The sequence below is a fragment of the Monodelphis domestica genome, chromosome 6 (assembly GCF_027887165.1).
Source record: "Monodelphis domestica isolate mMonDom1 chromosome 6, mMonDom1.pri, whole genome shotgun sequence".
In the NCBI taxonomy this organism is placed as follows: Eukaryota; Metazoa; Chordata; class Mammalia; order Didelphimorphia; family Didelphidae; genus Monodelphis; species Monodelphis domestica.
Genome location: NC_077232.1, coordinates 126,028,263 through 126,046,710, shown reverse-complemented (window position 1 = coordinate 126,046,710; position 18,448 = coordinate 126,028,263).

Below are 18,448 nucleotides of genomic sequence, written 5' to 3'. Positions count from 1 at the left end.
GGTAGGTACTTAATAATGCTTAATGAATTGAAAATATTTTTTAAAGATTTAAGGCCTAGGATTAATATGAACTGAGCTCAACCCATTATTAATCAATAAACATTAAAGACCGTCTATGTGCTAGATACTGTGCTAAGCACAAAAAGAGAGAAAAGCCAGTGCCTGCCCTCAGAGAACTTACAACTTAATAGAGGAGACAATATGCAAACAAATATAGACAAATTGAGTTTTCCTCAATATAAAGAAGAATAAATTAACACAGGAAGGCAGTGAAATTAAGAGGGGTTAGGGAAGGCTTCTTGTAGAAGATGGGATTTAAGTTGGGACTTAAAGGAAGCCAGAGAGGTCACTAATTGGAATTAAGGAGGGAGAGTGTTCCAGGAATGGGGGACAGCCTACATTTCTCTAGAATTGTGCCTTTAGAATTGATGTCTGTGCTGATGACCTCAAGACCTTTCCAGATTCTGAATCATCAAACAAACACCCCATCAGAACAGGGTATACTCTACATATTTAGGTAGGAAAAAAAAAACTATTGCATTTTAGAAAGATCATTAACAGAAAGGAGTGAAAGAGTTTTCTATTTATCCTTTAGTTCTCCAGAAAAAATAATTAGGAACACTCCTCAAGCATCCCCATTAGTTGAAGCTTTACTAGGGTAGAAAATAAATTTTGATGGGAATCCTTTTAGACTGTATTATATATTTCCCTGACTTTTTTCCACTCATGAAATATATTACATATCTTATCTTATTGAACAAAACTGAAGATGTTTTGTCTTAGTACCAAATAGTTTCAAAAAGTTGTGCTTTTCCATTTGGTGATTCTGCTGTCTCCTTTCACACTGGAAATTGTCCTTTTCCATCTGCTTTTAACAGCAAACAGTTCCACCTCCGCCTTTAAATTCACACATCATTCTAATCAATTAACAAACACGTCTTAAATGTTGACATTTGTCAGATTGTGTGCTTGGCATTGAGGACACAAAGAAAGAAGCAATCACTACTCACACAAAATTCACATTCTAGTGGGAAACAACAAGGACATGTATAAACAAAGAAAGGCTGAATATGAAGTGAATAAATACAAATAAATACAAGGTAGTCAAATCTTAGGTAGTTTGGGTAAGGGAGTTCTAGCAATTGGAAGGATTAGGAAAGGTTTAATGTGATAGTTGGTACTGGAGCTATGTCTTGGAAAAAGGGAGGGATTCTGGGACCTGGAGGTGAGAAGGGAGTACATCTGAGGAACGGACAGTAGCTAGTACAAAGACACAAAGATAAGAGATGGAATATTATATGGGAAGAACAGGGAGAAGGCCATTTTGGATGGATCACAGAATGGCAGAGGAATAGTAATATCCAATGAGTCTGGAAGGATAAATTGGTTGTATAGGACTCGAAAAGCTAAACAAATGAGTTTTTATTTCATCCTAGAAGCAGCAGGGAACCACTGAAGTTTATTATGTAGGAAAGTGACAAAGTCAAATTTCTACTTAAGGAAAATATATTTGGTAGCCATGTGGAAGATAGATTGGAGGAGACAGACTATTGAGGTAGGGGAATCAATTGTAAATCTGCCTCAATAATCTAAACAATGAGTATCTGAATTAAAGAGATATTTATGTGAGGAGTAAGAAGGCGGTCAGAAGTGAAAGATGTGTTGGAGGTATAAATGGCAAGATATAGTGATTATATGTGTGAGGTGAGAGAGTGAAAGGAGATGGGGACAATAAAAATTAGAAGACTTATGGTGACTGACAAAAATGGAAAGTTTGGAAGAAGAGTAGATTTAGGAGAAAATATTTAAAGTTTTGTTTTGGGCATGTTTGGGTTTGAGATGCTTCTGGAACACCCAACTGGAAAATCAAGATCAGTTTCTATGCAGGCAGTCACAAGAAACATCTCAGTCAGTTTAAGGTGAGAAGGCAGAGGAGTAGTGAGGAGAGAGATGAATAATTAATACAATATAATAAAATAAAGAATTTAATAATTAATAAAGAAACCCATAAGCTAGCCTCTTGGGAGCAGATGCAGTCCAACTTCTCCAAATGGAGAGGGAGGGGAATTGCCTTCCAGATGTACTGATCAAGTCCTCTTTTGGTTTCTTTGTCATTATTCATGTTTTTGTTCCCTTCTACCTACCTTCTCTTCCAGCAGTTTGCCAGTACGTGAGGAGATTTATCCAGAGGTCCTCCTCAATCCCCCTATTCATCATCATCCTACTTATGTCTATACAACAGCATCTCTTCCATGTTTCCATCTATATTGCACATGGAATAATCATTCAACAAACATTTATTATGTGGCTAATATGTGCCTAGCACTGTGCTAAGTGCTGGGAATACAAAAAGAAGCAAAAGGCAATCCTTCCCCTCAAGGAGTTTATATGCCCTAGAGTGTTGTTATTCTCACCCATGGGCATTCTAAATATATCCTTAACAGAACTTTCATGAAATACCAGAGAGGGCATCCAGGAGGAGAGCATGGTCAACAGTGTCAAAGGTAGCAAATAGGTAGAAAAGGATTAGGACTGAGAAAAGATCATCAGATCTGCCAATTGAGAGATTATTGATGGGGCAGCTAGGTGGATTAGAGATGGGACATCCTGGGTTCATAGCTGGTTGTGTGATAAGGGCAGGATTTTTTTTTTGGCTCAAAATTTCTCTGTTTATTAATATCAAGTGGTCATAAAATAAGAGTAAGAATATCCACAAAGGTGTTTGCCACCAGCATAGGTGATATCTAGTACAGTTTCCAAATGAAATAATTCTTTATAGATGAGGTCTTCAAGATATTTATTCTTTCTGATAAAGGGCCTCCTGATACTTCTCCTGGCAGGTGGTATAAAGCAGATTGTAACAAGCCTCAGAAAATGGGAGAATCTTCTAAGGGAGATCCAGAAACATTCAAAAGGGGAAGGGTCTGTCTATTTAGGAAAAGCCAAGCAGAAGAATAATTCTTTTTGTTCAGATTCTGCAGTTGTCTAGATGTCTCTATAATCCAATTGGATCAAGAACCCACAGAGCTGATCTGTGTGCCCCTTCCATATGTAAGCAGTTTGGTTTCTTGAATTGGGTTGGAAGCACAGGTGTTTTGATTTGTAGGTGAAGGTCTGGTTTTTTGTTTTTGTTTTTGTTTTTTTTTTAGAGGGAAAGTCACTTAATCCAAATGTCCAGCCCTTTCTGTTCTTCTGTCTTGGAACTGATAATATCAATTATAAAATGGAAAGTAAGGTTGTTGAGGTTTTTTTTAAGAGAAATTATTATTAATTTTGGAAAGAATAATTTCAGTTGAACGATGAGATTGTAAGCTAGTTTCAAAGAACTGAGGAATGAGTGAGGAGAAGAAATCAAAGCTGAGAAAGAGAAGTGAGATGTTGAACAACAAATAGTGTGAAGAGATAGTAGGGCTTAGTGAAGATTTTTGAAGTATGTTTGAACACAGTAGGAAAGAGTCCACTAGTTAGAAAGGGTTAAAATTAAAGATGGAACATGGGAGGAAGAGGATAATTGAGGGGACAATCTACTTAAGAAGCTGGGAGAAGATGGTTTTAAGGACACACAAAGAAGAACTGGCCTTATCCAGAAGAAAAACCACCTTATTTTCAGAGATTTGGGAAAAGGAAGAGAGAGTAGTAGATGATGTCAAGTTTTGAGATAAAGAGAAAAAGAGGGAACAGCTAACTAGTTCAGTGGATTGAGAACCAGGCTTAGAGATGGGAGGTCCTGGGTTTAAATCTGGCCTTGGACACTTTCTAGCTGTGTGACCTGGGCTAGTCACTTGACCCTCTACCCCCACCCCATTGCCTAGCCTTTATCTTTTCTTTTTCCTTGGAAGAAATAAAGTGTTGATTTTAAGGTGGAAGGGAAGGGTTTTAAGGGGGGCGGGGAAGTAGAGAAGAGGGAGCTAATAATAATAGATCTTGTCTGAGAATCTCCATGCTGCTTGCATAGAAGATAGCATATGGGGTTTAGGATAATTTATTTCCATGATTCTCCAGAGCTTTTTTTGTTTACTCCTGAGTTCATGGTTGCCATGAGACCCAGGTCACTGAGAAAGCCAGAAGTCTAAAGTCTGGGTAAGTAAGCATTACTGAACTTGCCAGATGTTAAGCAGCAGCCCAGCAAACTTTTTTTTAGTAAATTAGTAAATAGCACCATATTGCCATCATGATAGTATTAGTGTGGCATTGCAAAGTGAAATGGAACGAACAATATGGGCCAAGCCTGTCTGTGGGGACTGCTTGCTTTTACCACTGAGAGATGCCTGGGTCCCCTGAGTTCAATGATTCCGACTGGGAGCAGCCAAATCAAAACTCATTCATGGAAAATGGAAAAATCAAGACTAAATTCCAAGCATATTCTCCCAGAAACTGAGTGAATCAGTAGATCAAGAAACTCATTCAGCCCTACCACTCTTTGTCTATTCTTTGAACCTCTGCTCAATCCTGGTACTGATGTCCATAAATGGCATGGCATGGTAGGAAGAACACTGGAACCAATCAGGAGAAATGGGTCTGAATTCTGGCTTGGCTATGTAATACCTGTGTCATTTTTGGTATCTACCTTTCATGCAACTCTCACCTGTGGCTCCAAAAAACTCCAACTCTCATCAACGGCCAAAGTGTGATAAAAACGAGTTAAGGGTAACTGACAGACATCAAACGAGTCAGTGAGTTATGGGGGTCTCTGCCCCAAGTATGTGAGGACTTCCCCCAGAGGAATGGGTAGAAGAGATCAATTTGTTCCAAAAGTTATGTGGGTACCTGAAGCAGGTGCTAATAGAGCTTGGTCAGACTCTGAAAATGCCAGGGTCATCCACTGCATCCTTGGCCATCCATCCCCAGTTGTCCTGATTTTTGTCTTGCCGTTGGACTTCATTCATGACTCCAGAAAAGAGAAAGAGGCTGACAGCTTTATGCAATTCTGTGTTACTTAAATCCAATTCATGGGCAAGTCAAGACATCACCCCACAATATCTGTCCCCTTCTAAATGAAGGACAAACAATATGTGTATATTGCTGATGGCAATATGTTGTACCTTATTTGTACCTACCACATAGTCTTTGAGTCACCATGACTTGAAAGTGTATGATCTCTAAATTTGGAGAGTCAAGGCAATCCCTTTTCTTTCTTCCTTTCTTTTCTTCTTTCCTTCCTTCCTTCCTCCCTTCCTTCCTTCCTTCCTTCCTTCCTCCCTCCCTCACTCCCTCCCTCCTTCCTTCCTTTCTTTCTTTCTTTCTTTCTTTCTTTCTTTCTTTCTTTCTTTCTTTCTTTCTTTCTTTCTTTCTTTCTTTCTTTCTTTCTTTCTTTCTTTCTTTCTTTCTTTCTTTCTTTCTTTCTGTCCTTTCTTTTTCTTTCTGTCCTTTCTTTTTCTTTCTTTGTCCTTCTTTCTTTCTCTTTCTTTGTGTCTTTCTTCCTTCCTTCCTTCCTCTTTCTCTCTTTCTTTTTCTTTATCTGTCTTTCTATCTCTCTCTCCCTCTCTCTGTCTCTCTCTCATGCATAGAAGAAAGCATATGGGGTTTAGGATAATTTATTTCCACAGTTCTCTAGAGATTTTTTTTGTTTTCTGAGTTCATGGTTGCCAATGGATCTGGTCTCTTTCTCATCTTCAAGACTATCATTGAATTTTCCATCCCCCTTTCCATCTAACTAGGTGTCTGACACTAGCTCTATGACCTTGTTTAGATAAATTAGTTCATGACTCTGAATTTCAGTTTCCTTATCTGGAAGTTGGACCAAGATTCCTTCCAGCAACAAAATTCTGTGTCTCAAAGCACAATAGTTCGTGCCCTTTGGAGAGGGAAATCCTTGATGCCGATGTTTGCATAGCTCAATAAGATAGGAGGTTTCTATGATAATGCCCTCTTGAAGATTAATAAATTGGACAGAGACTTTGTATATATTGTGTTTATGTGTGTGTATGTATGTATGTATACATACATACAAGTTAACAAGCATATAGTATATATGTCAACAATAATTAAATAATATATATGTCAACAAGTATATAGTTGATTTATATGTATATATAAGTCAACATAAACCAACTGAGAATGGTTTTTGGAGCTTTGAATGTCCCCAAATTGGTCACTAGACTTGTTTGTAGCAGGCTCAGAGATGCCTGAGCTTGCTTGTAGCCCAAGAAGTTATGTTCAGATGGACAGGGTGGACGATGGTGAATTTTCTGGCATGGTCACAGGGCAATTTCATGTCAAATTCTCAAAGTTGCTTAGAAAATCTAGGCAAAGTCAAGCCCTGTATTTTGACATTATATATCCTGGGTACATGAAAGCAAACCAGCTGCTTGACAGCTGTGGAAACAAAGACCAGACCTACCATTAAATAGTCCTCCCTTTCATATGAACTACATTTTAAACAAACTGTGCTGCTAGCTGTTCCCCAAATTTGATGTGTTGGCTCCCGCCTCTGAATTCACACAGGTCACCTCCAAGGTCTAGAACAGCCTCGATCCTTATCTTTATCCCAGAATCCTCTTTCATCAAGGCTGAGGGGTCATCTCCCCTTTGAAACCTTCCCTGATCACCCTAGCATACGGGTCCTTAACTTTTCTTGGGTCATGGAACTCTTTGGCTGGGTGATAAAGTCTGCGGTCCCCTTCTCAGAATACTATTTTTAAATGCATGAGTTTATAAAGGAAACTGATTGGGGTAGGTAGGTGGTACAAAGATAGAGCACTGGACCTAGATTCAGTAAGATTTGGGTCCTAATACAGCCTCAGATACTTAATACCTGATGGCACGGGGCAAAGCACTTTACCTCTATTTTTCTTAGTTGCCTCATCTGTAAAATGGGGTTAATATTAGCAAATGAAATAATATTTATAAAGCACTTAGCATGGTGCCTGCTACAGAGCATGTGCTAAATAAATGCCAGTTATTATTATTATTAATTAAATTGAAATTGTTTTAAAATATCAAAATATTTTTAAAGCCATATTCATGAATCCTAGGTTAAAAACTTCTGTAAAGGGAAGTTGGTGGCTCAATGGATTGAGAGCCAGGCCTAGAGACAGGAGGTCCTAGGCTCAAATCTGGCCTCAGATACTTCCCAGTTATGTGACCCTGGGCAAGTCACTTAACCCCCATTGCCTAGCCCTTACCACTCTTCTGCTGGAACCAATACACAGTATTGATTCTAAGATGGGAGGTAAGGGTTTAAAAAAAAAAAAGAACCTCTGAAGAAAGTGTTCTTTTCTATTTTAAATTTTCCTGCAGCACTCAATTTATACTTCTCCTTTGCTCCCATTATCCTCCATCATGCATTTTGCTGAAAGAAAGTATACAGATCATTAGAATCCCTTCCATTTGAATGTAAGCTTCTTGATGGCAAAAATGGTGTCTTTGAAATTTTTTTTTTGTATTCTGAACATCTAGCCAGGACTTTGAGCCTATTAGGTGCTTAATAAATATTTAAGGTCTTTCAAAAAGGGGGGAAATTACTTCTTGAAAACCAACGATAAATCTTTTCCAGATGTCAAAAAAGAATAAACCGCCATTCACTGTTGAGTCTGGTAAGCAGGTTTTCCCAACTTGTTATCATTTACCCTTCTTACCTACCTTCTCTGACATTATCATCTCTGATGTTATCGGCTTCTCTGTTTCCTCTTATTCCTGAAGATAGCCTGAAGCCTTGCAGGAGGTGGAAGGACAGGTTTTCTAAACAAATACTTGCAGATTTCTGCCCATCCCAGATGACACAGAGAAAGCCGCTGCTTAGGTGGGTACTTTGTGTATGATTCTGAGAAGTGAAACTTATTATCCATAACATGGAAATGGCGAACAAGCTGAGCATCTTTCTATCTCCTCCCATGTTGGCTTTTCCCAGTGTTCATTATCTTAAATGAAGCTCATCCATAAAAAACAAGATCACCAAAAAAGACATTCCAGAGCCAAACAGGAATAATTTTTGATTACCTACACCAATGTTCCCACTTCTTTGATCCTCTCGTCTTCTCATCCCTATCCCTCAGTGCTATAGAGATTTGGAGGGGACGTGAGTCAGCCCCCTTTATTTTACAGATGAGATAACAGCTCATTAAAAGTTCACATGCAGGGACACCCTGACTTCCAGACCCTTGATGAATGAACACTTGTACACATGAATGGCCATCCAGACTATGCTCCAACAAGGGTTAGGGTGAGTTTTCCCTAGAGTGTTGGAGAGGAAGAAGGCTTTCCCTGAGTTACCACATTCCAGATGCTTCTCCAGATGTGTTCTATGGCTTTTGCTCATAGAAAAGCAACAGATAGTCCTGAAACAATATTAGTGTAATAAAAACAGGACTGCAATAAACAAAATTGTGTCATTAATCATGAGTGTTCTCATTGATATGATACTTTACAGTTTAGAAATGACTTTCCTCAAACTAATTCGTGGAGGTAGATAGTACAGAAATTGATATCACTATTTTACAGGTGAGAAAAATGAGGTTCAGTTAGTGGTAGAAGTAGGACTCTCAGTCAGTGATCCTGACTTCTAGTTCAACATTTTTTCCTATATCACTTTCCTTCGTCTCTTAGTATATTATAGAAAATGCAATGTATTAGAGAATAAAGTGTTGAAGTTGAGATCAGAAAAACCTTGATTCAAATCCTGATTCCAGCATTTACCAGCGGTGTGATTCTGAGCAAATCAACTAATCTCTTTGAATCTTAGTTTTCTCATAACTCACACAATTATAGTGAGGGTCTGTAGAACAACTTGCAACTATGAAAATTCAACATAATTGTCTGTTGTTATTATTAGTATTATCTATATCTATTAGTATTATCTATCTATCCATTCATCTGTCCACCTATCCATCTCTTCATCTATCTATCCATTTATCTCCCTATCTTTAAAAAGGAATATAACCAAAGCTCCAGAGCCCATTAATATGGATTCTCTCCTTATTCATGGAGGCCAGTGCTCCTTGCCTGTGTAAGGGATAGGGCAGTGAGTCAGTGTTGGTAAGAGAGTAGAGAAGAAAAACCCAATCTCTTCAGTCTTGATGAAGAGCCTTTCTGGCTTCCAGCTTCATGAGAGAAGATGAAGAATGCCAACCCCTTTTTAGGTGGATTCAGGAAGAGAAAGAGCTGGAAGAAGCTGACAGGAGAGAAGCTAGCAGAAGCTATTCCCCCAACTCCAGTTCGTTATACTAGAGACTTCAAGGAATTTTTCTCTTTGTTGAGAGCTGGTCCTCCCTCTTGGTAGAGCTGAGTTATCTTCTAATGGGAGAGCTTCATCACTGTGTCTGGCATACATCCTCCTGCGTATACCATCTCTGGTTTCTGTTTGGGTATTGACTTGGAGAAACGGATTTCTTTGCCATTTTCTCTGTGTGTGTGTCCTTTGTGGAACATGGAAACAATAATTAAATGATTAGTACGGGGCCGGTTTTAAGATAAGACATATGGATTGCTTGAGATGTACAATTCTGTGAAAAATCCTTGAATCATCCTTAGAACTGTAAAGATTAAATTATATCTCTAATAAAAATATTATATTTTATGAGGTTTATTAAGGATTATTAGAAATCAAGGATACAAAATAAAACCCACGTGCCCATGGCTGATTAGCCCATTCAGAATCCCCCATGCTTAGTTTACCACTATACTTGATACATCATTGCAAATGAAGAGAAGAGCACGTGGGAGGCATTGTTGCCAGTTAAATACCAATTGTGATCTCACCAACGTGGGGACTCAGATGAGATTATTGGGAATTCTGGGAAATACCAAGGACTTCTGGGGATTGAAGTTCTAGGGTTCAAAATCTCCATTTTTACAGAACTGAATGTTTTTCTGGTCCTTGGTAAGGGTCTCTTTAAATAGCAGGTAGAGGAGGTCCAGGTTTCCAGCCACACAGGCCTAGCTTCAAATGATATCACAAGATTTTCTCCCAATTTCCACAATTGGATAAAGTTTTCTTGTAGGTCAAAAGCTGGACTAGAACCATAATTGAATAGAAAGGGAACTGAACAAGCTCTAACATTGAGTCATATGACGTAGTCAATGTGGTTCACTCAATTCCCATATAAAGGAGCAGACAGATAAAATTCTAGCCTGGTGTCCCCTCTCTAGGAGAAGTCAGGGCAGCTAGATAGTATAGTAAATAAAGTGCTGAGCCTGGAGTCAGGAAGATATTGTTTTCTGAGTTCAAACCTGGCCTCAGACACTTACTGCAGTGTGAACCTGGGCAAGTCATTTAACCCTGTTTGCCTCAGTTTCCTCATTTGTCAAATAAGCTGGAGAAGGAAATGGCAAATGATTCCATTTTCTTTGCCAAGAAAACCCCAAATGGGTCTCCAAGAGTTGGACACAACTGAAATAGGAGAGATCAGATAAATCTGGAAATAGTGGTAGTCTCTCGGAAGCCGAGAATGACGATTGTCTTTGTGCATTATCATCTATTGGTGTACCCTCATGTGGCTTTGGAGTCCAAAGATTGAGGTGCAGAGTTTGTGGCACATGGGGCATGGGACGCCAGTTGTTACGGGAGGTGCGGCTGTGGCCTGGTGTTGGCGTTCACACGCAGCGGCAAGACGTCGACGTCGCTCATCTTCAAAGGTGGTGGCGGCATGGTGAATGTGGGTTCACCAGCTGCTTCTGTCAGAGGCAGCGAGTTCTAGTTGCTTTGGCGTCATGCCAGCCCACTTCAAGTTGGACTTTAGCTGATCCTTGAATCTTTTCTTTGGTCGGCCTTGTTTCCTGAGTCCAGCTGACAGTTCACCATAGAATAACTGTCTTGGTATTCGCTGTGGGTCCATGCGGATGACGTGTCCAGACCATCGTAGCTGGGTTTGGAGGACCAGGACTTCAATGCTGGTGGAGTTGGCTCTGTCGAGGACTTCCTGGTTGGTGATTCGGTCCTGCCATCAGATCCTCATGATTGACCGGAGGGAGCGTTGGTGGAATTGCTCCAGCTGTTTCATGTGCTTTGTGTACAGTGTCCATGTTTCACAACCGTACAGGAGCAAGCTGAGGACCACTGCGTTGTACACTTTGAGCTTTGTCACAGTGCTTACACCGCTGTGTTGGAGGACTTTGGAGCGCAGCCGCCCAAGTGCCTGGCTGGCCTTTTGGATCCTGGCATTGATCTCGTGGTCTAGGGACCCGTCGTTGGCAATGGTGCTTCCCAGGTACTTGAAAGTGTTGACATTAGAAAGCTACGTGCTGTCGATTGTAATGCACGGCTGGTTCGCTGGCCTCCCTGGTGCAGGTTGGAACAGCAACTCTGTTTTGCTGAGGCTGATAGTCAGGCCAAACAGTTTTGTTGTGGTGGAGAACCTGTCCACAATGGTTTGAAGATAATTTTCTTGGTGGGCCATGAGAGCACAGTCATCTGCAAAGAGAACTTCCAGGACGAGTCTCTCTGTTGTCTTTGTTTTTGCAGTCAGATGGCGAAGGTCGAATAGTGAGCCATCCAGTCGGTATTTGATGTAGATGCCCAGGTCTAGATCCATCACAGCATGTTGTAATACTTGGGTGAATAATAGGTTGAATAGTACTGGAGCGAGGACACAGCCTTGTTTCACTCCTTTGGAGATGTTGAAGCGATCTGAAGTCTCTCCACCAGATAGGACTTCCCCTGACATGTCGACATGAAAGAGCTGGATCAGTTTGACGAATTTTGCTGGGCAACCAAGCTTGCTGAGGATCACCCACAATGCATCTCTGTTCACTGTGTCGAAAGCCTTTGTCAGGACTATGAAGACAATGTAGAGACTCAGGTTCTGCTCAAGGCATTTTTCCTACATTTACCTCACTGTGAAGACCATGTCGATGGTGCTGCGATCTGGTCGGAAGCCACATTGTGATTCAGGCAGGTTCGGCTCTGAAACAAATGACAGGAGTCTGTTGAGTATAACACGGGCGAGGATCTTTCCAGCAGTGGAGAGTAGTGAGATGCCTCTGTAGTTGTCACAGGCTGCTCATGAGCCTTTGTTCTTGTATAGGGCTACGATGGAGGCATCTCTGAGTTCTGGGGGCATGTCTCCCTCTTCCCATATGCTGGTCAGCACTATGTGGAATGCCTGGAGCGCCTTTCCATTTAAGGCCTTGTACACCTCGGTTGGGATCCCGTCTTTACCGGGTGCCTTGCCTGCACTCATTTGTTTAATGGCTTTTTGGACTTCCTCTATTGAAGGAGGGACGTCAAGTTGTTCAATGGAGCAGTTTTGGGGGATCTGGTCAAGGGCGCTTTGGTCGACTGAAGAGGGTCGGTTGAGAAGCTGACTGAAGTGTTCTCTCCACCTGTTGCTGATGCCTTTTTTATCTTTTATGAGAGTGTCACTGTCAGAGGATAGCAAGGGAGTGGTGGTGGGTTTTAATGGCCCATAGACAGTCTTGAGGGCACTGAAAAATTGTTTGTAGTTTTTCATATCAGCAAACCGCTGGATTTCTTCTGCCTTTTTTTTCCCACCATCGGTCTTGCATCTTCCTGATCTCACGCTGCGCCATGGCTTGGAGAGACTTGAATCTTGTCCTTTTTAGGAGCAGAGTTTGGGTTATTTTGCCACTCCATAAAGGCTTTGTTCTTCTTGCTCAATAGGTCTTCAATAGCAGTGTTGTTCTTGTCGAACCAGTCCTGGTGGTTGCGTTGTTTTGGGCCTAGGACTGCCTTTGATGTTTCCTTCACTGCATCTCTGAACTGGGTCCATTTCTCGGTTGAGCTTCCAATGAGTGGTCCCTTGGCAGACAGCTTGTTGTCCAGGCAGGACTGGAATGTTTGCAAATAAGATGGATCTCTAAGAGGACTCACGTTGTAAAATGTGCGAACTGTCTGGGCGCGTTTTGGATGGTGAGGCACAATGCTCATTTGAAGAGTTGCTCTAACCAATCTGTGGTCTGTCCAGCATTCAGCTCCTCTCATGGCTCTGGTGATCTTTACATCCTGGATGTCTCACCGGCGTACAATGATGTAATCAATGAGATGCCACTGTTTTGATCTTGGGTGCATCCACGTTGTTTTATATTTGTTCGCCATTCTGAATACAGTGTTCATGATGGTGAGTTCGAACTCTGAGCATTTGCTGAGTAGCAGTAGGCCATTGTTGTTCATTTTTCCCATGCCGTGTTTGCCGAGCACTCCTTTCCATCTTTCATGGTCCTGGCCAACGCGGGCATTGAAGTCTCCCAGTAGTATCAGCTTGTCATTTGTGGGCACTGAGTGCAGGACGGCACTCAGGTCAGAGTAGAACTGCTCGATGGTCTCCTCTGTGCTGGTCAGTGTAGGTGCATATGCGCTGATGATTGTGGCATACCGGTCTTTGCTGAGAGGCAAACAGATCTTCATGAGCCTCTCTGATGCTCACAGGCAAATCTGGCATCTGTTTGAGCAAACTGGTCTTGATGGCCAGGCCAACACCATGGATTCTGTCTTCATTTGAGGCTCTACCTTTCCAGAAGAAGGTGTATCCAGTGGTGGGTTCGCTGAGTGATCCCTCTTCTGGTAAGCGTGTTTCGCTTAATGCTGCGATGTCGATGTTATATCATGCCAGTTCTTTACCGATTAGAGCTGTTCTTCTCTCAGGTCTTGGGGTATTCTCTCTGTCAAGTAATGTTCTGATGTTTCATGCTCCTAGTAGGAGTTTCTTTGTATTTTTTCTTTGATTTCAATCGCTTAAAGGGGATGACCTGCCAGCCACAGTGTGCTGACCGGGTGTTTGTAGGGCAGGCAATGTTTGGGACACTTTTTCTAGTCCCCTCCCTTGATTAGGGTGAGCAGTGCTGTCCTAAAGAGGGCTGCTCAGTCGCCCAGGATGCTGCCGAACGTCCCTGCTGCCCACAGGGCCGAGCGACCACTGGTCTGTGGGCCGCCTACGTGCAGGATCGTGACTACAACTGCCAGTGGTCACCTCCACCTGTTGTGTTGCCACTCCCCCATTGCCGCAGGTCTTGAAGAGGGTGGACGGGGTTAGGATAGATGAGTGTGCACAAAGATACTTGTGCATGAAAGAGATTTAAGTGGAAAAGCCAATGCACAAAGTCCCACTCTCTTGGCTTTGGAAGCCTGGGTCCAGGAAATAAAAGGAATCTGGAAATAAAAGGAGTTTATCAAAGGGAGATTAAGGCTTTCAGATAAGAATTAGAAAGCCATTAAAGCAAAAGAAAAGAATTATACTTGAGGAAAAACAAAAGGCCAGGGGACATCCTTTTTTAAGGAAAAGAAGCAGCATGAATAGTATAAAGAAGGCTAGACCTGGTCTTTCAAGGGTCTCACACATTATCATTATTAGCTGTGTGACCATGGGAGACTTATTCCCCCCCCCCCCCCCCCGAAACTCAGTTCTTTCCTCTGACAAACAAAGATAATGTTTGCAATCCTGGCTTCATAATATCCTTGTGTAAACCTCAAAGTGTTTTTGTAAATGTGAGTCATTCCTATGTGAGCTATGGCTAAGTAGGGAAGCAGAAGCCAGCTAGTAGAATAGAGACTTCTTGGGGATCCCAGCAGGAGGAGGAACCTTGGATGGAGTACAAGGAGAATGTGAATACATAAAGGGCATAGGATCCTCTGAGAGCTAGAGCTTGAAGATGCCTCAGTGACTAGTATATCTCCTTCATTGTACTGATGGGGAAACTGAGGTACAAGGAGGTTAACCACCTGCCTAACATTACACAGGTAGTAAGCATCAGGGGCAAGATTAAAATCCAACTCATCTGATTCAGGAATCAGTGTTCTTCCCACATGGTACCATCATGTCTCTGACAGCAAAGATCTCCAGGATTTTTTTTTTCTCTCTGAAGCAAAGTTATACTTTTTATTTAAATCTCATCATCTATACCTTCACTAGCTTTCCTTTTATCTTTCACCAAATCTAGGAAGATCCAAAAGCTCCACTATTTACCCTTCCTTTCCTCTTCTTTCTTTTCATTCTCTCCATTCTCATAGGTTTAATGATCACCTCTATAGGGTTGACTCATCAACCTTCTTTTCCTTCCTTCTCATCTCTCTTGAGTCTCAGGTCCACATTTCTATTCCAATGTCCTGCCATCACCTCAGACACATCATATCTGCAACCATCTTCGTTATCTTTCCCTCAAATCAGCTCTTCTTCCAAACTTTTCCCTTTCTGTCAATGGCTACGCAGGTTTGAATACCTAGAATCATCCTGGGCTCAATCTTTTCTTTCATTTCAAAATGAATTAATCACCTACCAAGTCCAAGATACCATTCTCTTAGACTCTGGGGATGTGAAGCTTTTTTTAAAATGATCATCCCTGCCCTCGAGGCGTTTTCCATCTAGTTAGACATAGAGTCTTTCCTATGGTGTCTATATAAACGTATTACTATACGCTGGCCATCTGTAGATGCACTAGGTTGTTATTTATCACCTGTGTGACTATTTCCTTCTTTTTTTTAACTAATATTTTATTTGATCATTTCCAAGCATTATTCATTAAAGAAAAAGATGATTTTCTTTTCCTCCCCCCCACCCCCCATAGCCGACATGTGATTCCACTGGGTATCACATGTGTTCTTGACTTGAACCCATTGCCATATTGTTAGTATTTGCATTAGAGTGTTCGTTTAGAGTCTCTCCTCTGTCATGTCCCCTCAACCGCTGTAGTCAGGCAGTTGCTTTTCCTCGGTGTTTCTACTCCCACAGTTTGTCCTCTGCCTATGGATAGTGTTTTTCTCCTAGATATCTGCAGATTGTTCAGGGACATTACACCACCACTAATGGAAAAGTCCATTACTTTCAATTATACCACAGTGTATTAGTCTCTGTGTACAATGTTCTCCTGGTTCTGCTCCTTTCGCTCTGCATCACTTCCTGGAGGTCGTTCCAGTCTCCATGGAATTCCTTCACTTTATTATTCCTTTAGCACAATAGTATTCCATCACCAACATATACCACAACTTGTTCAGCCATTCCCCAATTGATGGGCATCCCCTCTTTTTCCAATTTTTTGCCACCACAAAGAGCGCAGCTATGAATATTCTTGTACAAGTCTTTTTCCTTATTATCTCTTTGGGGTACAGACCCAGCAGTGCTATGACTGGATCAAAGGGCAGACAGTCTTTTAGTGCCCTTTGTGCATAGTTCCAAATTGCCCTCCGGAATGGTTGGATCAGTTCACAACTCCACCAGCAATGAATTAATGTCCCTACTTTGCCACATCCCCTCCAGCATTCACTGCTTTCCTCTGCTGCCATGTTAGCCAATCTGCTAGGTGTGAGGTGATACCTCAGGGTTGTTTTGATTTGCATCTCTCTGATTATAAGAGATGTAGAGCACTTTTTCATGTGCTTATTAATAATTTTTATTTCTTTATCTGAAAACTGCCTATCCATGTCCCTTGCCCATTTATCAATTGGAGAATGGCTTGATTTTTTGCACAATTGATTTAGCTCTTTATAAATTTGAGTCATTAAACCTTTGTCAGAGGTTTCTATGAAGATTTTTTCCCAATTTGTTGTTTCCCTTCTGATTTTAGTTACATTGGTTTTGTTTGTACAAAAGCTTTTTAATTTGATGTAGTCGAAATTATTTATTTTACATTTTGTGATTCTTTCTGTCTTGCTTGGTTTTAAAGCCTTTACCCTCCCAAAGGTCTGACATGTATAATATTCTGTGTTTACCCAATTTACTTATGGTTTCCTTCTTTATGTTTAAGTCACTTACCCATTTTGAATTTATCTTGGTGTAGGGTGTGAGGTGTTGATCAATTCCTAATCTCTCCCACACTGTCTTCCAATTTTCCCAGCAGTTTTTATTGAATAGTGGATTTTTGTCCCAAAAGCTGGGATCTTTGGGTTTATCGTATACTGTCTGGCTGAGGTCGCTTGCCCCCAGTCTATTCCACTGATCCTCCTTTCTGTCTCTTAGCCAGTACCAAATTGTTTGGATGACTACTGCTTTGTCATATAGTTTGAGGTCTGGGACTGCAAGGCCCCCATCAATTGTGTTTTTTTTTTTCATTATTTCCCTGGATATCCTTGATCCTTTGTTATTACAAATGAACTTTGTTATGGTTTTTTCTAAATCAGTAAAGAATTTTTTTGGGAGTTCAATGGGTATGGCACTAAATAGATAAATAAGTTTGGGTAGAATGTTCATTTTTATTATATTGGCTCGTCCTATCCATGAGCAGTTAATGTTTTTCCAATTGCTCAAGTCTAGTTTTAGTTGTGTGGAGAGTGTTTTGTAGTTGTGTTTTTATAGTTCCTGTGTTTGTCTCGGGAGGTAGATTCCTAGGTATTTTATTTTGTCTAAGGTGATTTTGAATGGGATTTCTCCCATCATGTTCCATGCCTTACGGTCATTCAGAGTGGAACTTGCAAGGTCTTGTGTGACCCTGATTGGCATTCCTTTATATCTAAATTGTCTTTTTCTGGCTTCTTGTAAGATTTTTTCTTTTGCTTGAAAGCTTTGGAATTTGGCAATTACATTCCTGGGAGTTGTCTTTTGGGGATTTACTGTAGAGGGTGTTCTGTGAGCTCTTTCAGTGGCTGTATTGCCCCCTTGTTCTAGAATCTCTGGGCAATTTTCTTTGCTTATCTCTTGTATTACAATGTCAAGTTTGCTGTTTATTTCTGGCTTTTCTGGTAGTCCAATTATTCTTAAATTGTCTCTTCTCCCCCTATTTTCCAAGTCTATGACCTTGTCGGTGAGATATTTTGTGTTCTCTTCTAATTTCTTGGTCTTTTCGCTTTGCTTTATTAATTCTTGCTCGTTTTCTTCCAGTTGGCTGATTCTGACTTCTAAAGCCTGGTTTTCCTTTTCAGTTTGGTGAAACCGGTTTTGTAGATGCATGAATTTCTTTTGCATTATTTCCCACTTTTCCTCCAAGAAGGCTTCCATCTTTTTGATCATTTCCGATTCAAATTCTTCATGGGTTTGTGGAGAGTTGCCATTTCCTTTGGAAGGTTTCAGAGCATTTGCTTGTGTTTCCTCTTCTATCTCCTCTGTATTTTGTATTCTTGCTCCATAAAATGTGTCTAAAGTCGCCCCCTTCTTCTTGTTTTTCTTGGAGTGTTGAAGCTTTTCTGTGCTGTTTGCCATCTCTATCTGAGTGGGGAGGTCTAGCTTTTTTTTATCTCTGTCTGGTTTTCAGAGGCTTTAGCCCCAGGCAAATTGTTCGTTCGAGGGTGATACTGCTCTCAGTTCCCTCCCGATGCTTCTTCATTGCCTTACTCCCATGCTCTGAGCCTGGTTTGCACTGTCCCCGAGGTATCTCAGAGCCTTTGTGGGCCAGAGAGGCCTGCACTCTGAGGGGGGGGGGGGGGAGGGGCCGAGGCTTCCCAGAGCTCTGAGGGCTCCTGATAGGATTAACTTCCACTGGGTTGAATTAAGTGTGTCTTAAAGCAGGGATCTTCCCTGAGACTTGGATGGAAGGATCTAGCCAGGGGTCTACAGGCTCCCCTCTGTCTTTCTCTGTTTCCCTGCTGTCTAAGTGCCCCCGCGACTGCCTTAGGTTGTTTTCAGGATGTGGC